Source organism: Propithecus coquereli, unplaced genomic scaffold (assembly GCF_000956105.1).
Source record: "Propithecus coquereli isolate 6110/MARCELLA unplaced genomic scaffold, Pcoq_1.0 Scaffold267, whole genome shotgun sequence".
Classification (NCBI taxonomy): Eukaryota; Metazoa; Chordata; class Mammalia; order Primates; family Indriidae; genus Propithecus; species Propithecus coquereli.
The window spans coordinates 2,813,151-2,819,693 of NW_012148252.1; the positions used below are offsets into that span (position 1 = coordinate 2,813,151).

Consider the following 6,543-nt stretch of genomic DNA (forward strand, 5'->3'; position numbering starts at 1 on the left):
GTTTGGCTTTTCTTAAAGTGGTCATACCTCGAGTAAATGTCCGTATAATAAAGATATTCCCAAGCTCCTCCTGACAACCCACCTGTTTTATACCACAATAGGCACAGCAAACTCCTATACGAGGTGGCAGAGGCCATCTACTGGGGTTTCTTGCACCAGGTCGACCCAAGAGTTCACCCCCAACTCCACTAGAGGGTGCTCCTTTCCTGGCCTGGGAGCCTCCTACACTGGAGGCTGTGGAGACAGTTGTACCCAGTTAGACCAAGGTGTATTTCTCACTGGGCACTGAAAGTGAAAGTGTGAAGGAAGGTGGTCACATGATGACATGGTCTGGGTGCCCCTGGGTCTCCAGACACACTGGCTGCTGTTCCTCAGCCTCAGGTAATAAAGACCCACAAACTACCTTCACAATTTTTATTCCAAAGAAGGGGAACTGGCTCTGAAGGTGCAGCATGAAAACTCATCAAGGCCAATAATTGCTATAAAGTGTGGAAATGTGCTGGTATACACTACAAAGATGTCCTATCAGCCAATGCAGGGAGGGGGTTGGGAGGTAGGGTTTCTGCCTTGCAGAGTTCGAGTCTAAATGGCTCAGCTGTTCCCTGCGTATCTTCCTCCAAAGTGTGCTGTCTGGCAGGATCCTTGGGTACCCAGGAGACAGTATAGCCAGGTCTGTGTGGTCCAAAAATTTATTTTATGCACTGCCAAGAGCACTGTGGGTAGGCCCTGGGAGAGCAGGGGTGCTGGTGTGATGAAATTTCAAACTATGCCTCCCCAAAGCGAGATCTAGGTTTGAAGGTGTCCCAACCCTCTGCACCCTCCAGGCCACTGTTTTCACTCTGGCAGGGCCCTCAGCCCTTTTTCAGAAGCGATCACAGATTCCTGCTTCCATTTAAATCTAGGGCTCCTGTTTGGACCAGAGGGGTAGGAGCAATGGAGATCCCATCTGACCAAAAGTGTGAAGTTAGCACCCAGGAAACTCATGTTAACTACCTGTGACAAGTAAAAAAATTCACCAAAATGGGTGATATGTCACAGATGTGCTTGAAGAGACCAATATGGCTACAGAAACAGGTGGGAGGGGAATAAGGGAGGTGAAATGGAACACATACAGAAAAGAAGGGAAATTAGAAGATAGTTCGAGTGACAAACAAAGACAGGAAGTAGGTGGGGCAAGGCAATCAAAGGCAGGGTTAATACTGACCAGATTTCCAGTTCGTCTGAGAAATTCTGAGGGTTAGTTTATGTCTTGCTATAAGGCTACTGTGCCCACAGCTGGTAGGGCTGGCAAGGCCTGTGATAAATGAGAAAAGAAACTAATCAGGTCTTTCTGGTACTTTCAGCAAGTAATCACATGAGATGGACTTTAAGACAGTCTAGCTTTAGAATAAATTCCACAATACACTGGGTATTGGTACAGCTTCATCCGGGGCCAGTCAGAGAAAGAAAAAGGTTGTGGTCCCTGAAAACAGAGTGTTACGAGGACAAACACTCTAGGAATGCCTCCAGGGTGGTATCTGCCTACACTGGCTAGGCAGAACGGGGGCTTGGCTGGCAAGTGCTAATATATTTCAAGGAAGAGAATAGAGTCAAAGAATTAAGAAATGCTAAAACCAGAGATGAGACTGTAATGGACAAATCACTAACCTTTGCTCACAGTTACCTTCTAAGGGGCAAAGGCCCACCAAAGCCTGGCACAGCTACCAAGCTGCAGTCTTTGAACCTTAAAAGCCAACCATTCTATGAACAACTAGAAAAAATCAGTGGCGAGAGTCTTCAGTCTCAAGACTGAATACTCCCAGGAAATAACACTGGCCCCACTTTAGAAAGGAGAAACACCCAACATAGTGTGGAAAATCTTACTTGTTATCAGCAACAGCTTCAATGCCTGGTTTCCCCTAGGTAGCTGCTCCCAGGGAAGGGTGATGAGTATCAGCAGTTAGTCATCTACACGTCATTTGGGGTGGTGCGGGGAGGTGGCTAGGAGCAACAGCATGTGAATCGATCTGCTATAATCGCTGCAGGAAAAGAAGGCCTCTTTCTTCTCCTTCTTGCTTTTGCTACAGCCTATCCCTTAGGAGCCAGAAAGGCCAGATGATGACAAGGTGTGAAAGTGTGGAGAGTCCTGCATACGAGGCTCAGTGCGGAATCCTTCCCAGGATGCACATCAGCTGTGTGGACAAAGCCACCAAAGCCATTCTTTCCCTTCCCTAGTGAGACAGAGAGAGAGACAGAGGGAGAGAGAGAGAGAGAGAGAGAGAGAATAGGGACTTCTTTCATTTCCTAAGCACTGCACATCTTGGTGGCCCTAGCTCCCTCTCCAAGATGTCACAGAAAACAGAGCTTGTTTAAATCTAGATCACAATCACTCCCAAGTGTCTTCACAGTTAAAACAGGCACACATTTCAAAAGGTGGCCTATGAGCCCCCTCTCTTCCATGCGCACACACACACACACACACACACACACACACGCAGTGGGAATGCTGTTCAGCTGCTGGGCTTGGCTGGCTCATTTCAGATACTACACCCTGAAGAACATGACCGCACAGGTAAGCAGCATCCCACTGACCATAAAGTACTTGTCCTGGAAAGCCCGCTTTTCAATGAGCTGCATCACTGTGTTGGACAAGACACCGTGTTGGCAATGTCAAGGATCTTCTTCTGAGTCCCTTTCAAAATCAGTCCCTGGGCCCTCAGTCCCTCCAGAATACTGTGCCTGCCTCCAATGAGGTCATCTATGCCGTGGTGAACTTTTTGGAGGGTGGAGTTAAACTGCAGTGATTCATCCATTGGTATAGTGGTGTCAGAGTCATTAGTGGTGAAGGTGCGAGACAGAAGCTCCTCTTGCTATCTCTCCTGCTGCTCCCTTGCATAGGGCTGATGCTGGAAGTTTCTTAGAGCAGTCTGCAGTTGCTGGACATCATACTTTCACTGGTCAACATGAAGTTTTGCATTCTGCCTTTTGTTAGGGGGCTCCTTGCTGGACAAAATCTCCAGATGTTTTAGATGGCTGAATATCTATCTGGTCTATACTTGCTTGGATTTCGTTTTCTGCTAAATGCAGAGACGGCTTGTCTGCTGTCTCCATGTGTCCCATGTGAGACTGGACCTTGTGGACCTGCTTGTTTGCTAGTACAGTGGCTCCATCTTCCAGCTCTGGCTCCCTCGAAACACGTCCTCACACTCAACCTATTCTTTCTAGAGAAATGACCCTTAGGAAAAGAATTCTCTTGGACCAAGTTTTCTATGACAGAGATTTTGACAATCTAACATGCAGATTTCTTAAAACAAATTAAAGCTAGTTGTTTGAAAAGTCTAAATGCATCTTAGCAGTAGGGGTAGATGCTCTGAGGCACATCAGGTAGGTTTTTTCACAGAGTTAAAGATTTGGAATTAACTCAGGGAACTCAGATCCTGGACTATAATATTAAACAATTTCAAAGTGGCAACTTCCTCTTAGTTGTTACATAAGTCACTTTGCCATTAAACTGAATTTAAATAAACCTAAAGCCATGTAGATGATGGAATTTGTTCTTTATAAACCATGTCTCTAATAAGTCAATGGTATTAAAACCTGAATTTGTAATAAGTAGGAGGTAATGCTTATTATCCCCTCAACAATAACAAACACCCATTTCTCTTTGGATAGTAGAAAATGAGAGTTAGTTTACTAACTCCTTTAGAGGTTCGGGGACTTTATCCACCTTGACTAAATTGCAAGGTAGCTACCCAATGCCTTGCAGAAGAAGAGTGGGTAGATATTTATTGGATTTTCTTGCTGTTTTGTCAAGTCGAGGTACGGTACCAGCTGCAAGGGAAGATGAATGCTGGGGTGAATGCTTTTTGAATTTTCCTTGCCAAGCTAGGGCCCCAGGACGCCGAGTTGGCCTGGAGAGCCAGGGCTTGCCTGCTGGAGTTAAGGGACGTCAGGAAGAGAAAGCTCAGGGGTCAGGGCAGAGTTGAAATCTGGAGACTACCTAGGAGGCTGAAGTAGGGGTCCTATTACAAGGTGCCTGAGGTTTCCACCTGTGAGCCAGGCAGGAGCTATTAAATGCCCCAGCCATCTCAGAGAGAAGTGTGGGACAAAATATACATGAGCATCAGTCTGAAAATCTGGGGCTCCTCTGAACAGGGTATTTGGTGAGGGAATCACCTTGGGGAACAAAGCGTTGGTATCAAGAGGGTCTCTTAGTGAAGATCGATAGAGAAGGGAATTCACATTTAATGATGCTTTCTTATATACATCTTCTCATTTAACATGATCATCATCCCTCCAGAAGTTAAAAAATGGTTGAAACAAAAGGCAAAAGTAAGTAGGTAAATAAATAAATGAAAGGCATCAAAAGGCACTAGCTTTATAAGGCTTACTTTTTATCTATACTGTGGGACATTCTAGAGAATTAGCTGATATCAGACAATGATATGTATCAGACACTATATGAATGTCCTCACAAAAACTCTCTTTGACCCAACTCAGCCTCCTCTGAGACCTCTTCTGGACCAGGCCTCAGCCTTGGCCCATAAGGGCTGCAGACTCTCAGCACAAATGATTTTGTTCATCTCCCTGGACCCTCCCCCCTCAACACGAGCACGCGCGCGCACACACACACACACACACACACACACACACACACACACACACACTAAGAGGCGTGAACAAACTCTAGTGTAGTTTCTACAGCTCAAGGGCATATCCTGGGGTGACCTACACTCCCCACCCCTTTAAGTTTCTATTTGGAAAAACTCAGTGCTGCCAAAAGAATTTACTGTTTGTTTCAGTCAACACCTGAAGATAGGGCCCCAATCTCCCAGTCTCTGTGGGAGGTGAGGAGCCTAAGCACCAGCTGGCAAACTCGGATGGCCTAATCACATTGACCAACCCCCTACCTGCTTTTGTAATTTCTTACTTCCCTGACTCCACGCAAGCCTCAGCTCTTTCCTCCTCCCTACTTCTACCTTTAAAATGCCCAGTCACCTGTCACTTCTACACGGATTGAAGTTGAACTCTGTTTATACTAGACTCTCCTTGCCTACTGTACTTACTGAGTAAAATCTGTCTTTACTACCTTTAACTAGTGTGTCTGGCTTTGTTTCTCTTTGACAGTTTTCATAATAAGTTTGTATGGCTCTAGTTGTGAGATAACATTTCCCCCTCATTTGTCTAATGGCAATACCAGACCTAGCTTATGTGCCTTCACAGATCCATTTAAGCCCATGGGTTCCATGGTTCTTGGGCGCTCATAGCAGTAACTCTAGTCTGATCCAAGTGCAGGGGCATTTATGCCATGTGGGACAAACTGGACCAAAGAGAGATAGGAAGGAATCTAGCAGATAAATTGCCTACCCTTCTCCTGGACAGAAGATTTCAAGATACAGTGGCTCATGTGGCCTTTCTTGAGAGGGCCCATGACACTGAGCAATGGGTTGTGTGCCTTATAAAGCTCTGGTCAGCTTAGTGATGACTATTTTGTGTTTGCTTGTTTTCCTTCTCTGCCTTACTTTTCTTTTTTCCTTACTCTTGCTTCCCTGGGATTGCACTCCTCTCCCCCAATAAAACAGTAGCACAAAAGCTTTGCCTCGGGCTCTGTTTTTTAGATAACTGAGGCTAAGAAAATGGATTCCAGGATTAGCCCTAAAAATCAAACTCTCAGGATGGGATTTCGATTGCCTATTGACTAAAGGCAATAGAGATCACATTGCTAGTGGTAAGTGGGGCCATAATGATTCCTTGCAGTGAGATCACAATTAATGAAGCTTTTGCCTATAGTTAATTGGGAGGAGATACAAGGCAGAAAGCAAGGCACTGGGAGATCAATATGTGGAAAATGATAATTATAAGGCTGTGACATGGGGGGCTGATTTTTGTTTTAGAAAATGGTAGACTCAGGACAGCTAATTACTAACTTAAGAGATCCTCTAAAAACCAGAGGTCTCAATGACAGTCTGGCCTCAGGGTAGAACAAGTTGAAAATTAGATCCAGATTCTAATTATAAGGACAGTAAAGATGTAAAGGAAATTAAATTTGCAGCTTCAATGAACACACTATATTAAAGCCAGGGCCTAGATAGTGAAGAAGGCACAAAGACCTGGGATGAGAATATTTGAATGGATAAAGCTAAGAATCTTGAATTGAAAATTCCCCTGGTTATTTCTGGGCCAATGGAATCCACCTGCTGCCCCTTGCCAAAGGATAATAGCTTCCCCTTGCCTAGAGGCTGTGCAATAGCCCCACCTGAAGTGGGTGCCTAACAAGATGGTACTTATTTTCCTTAAAAGAGACCTCCACCACACCTAATTGTTTCCAGGCCCGTAACCAGGATCACATTATCAGCACAGCCTGAGAGCGAAGGTATGGTCCTTGTTCAGGGAAGAAATAGCTTACCTCTCAAACAAATGATGGAATTTGACCATTATATACAAGCAGGAAACTGGCGGACATGTGTAGATTTTGAGGATATCATATCAGGGGAAGACTATAAGACTGGCTAGGGGAGAATCCACTGGTGTGGGATATTTGTCCACTACTCAGGGATTCAATGT

General features: G+C 45.1%; 1 pseudogene; it reads right to left on the reverse strand.

Moving 5' to 3' along the window:
• Positions 1–591: 591 nt before the first annotated feature.
• Positions 592–5,227, reverse strand: LOC105812830 (annotated as a pseudogene).
• Positions 5,228–6,543: the final 1,316 nt, after the last annotated feature.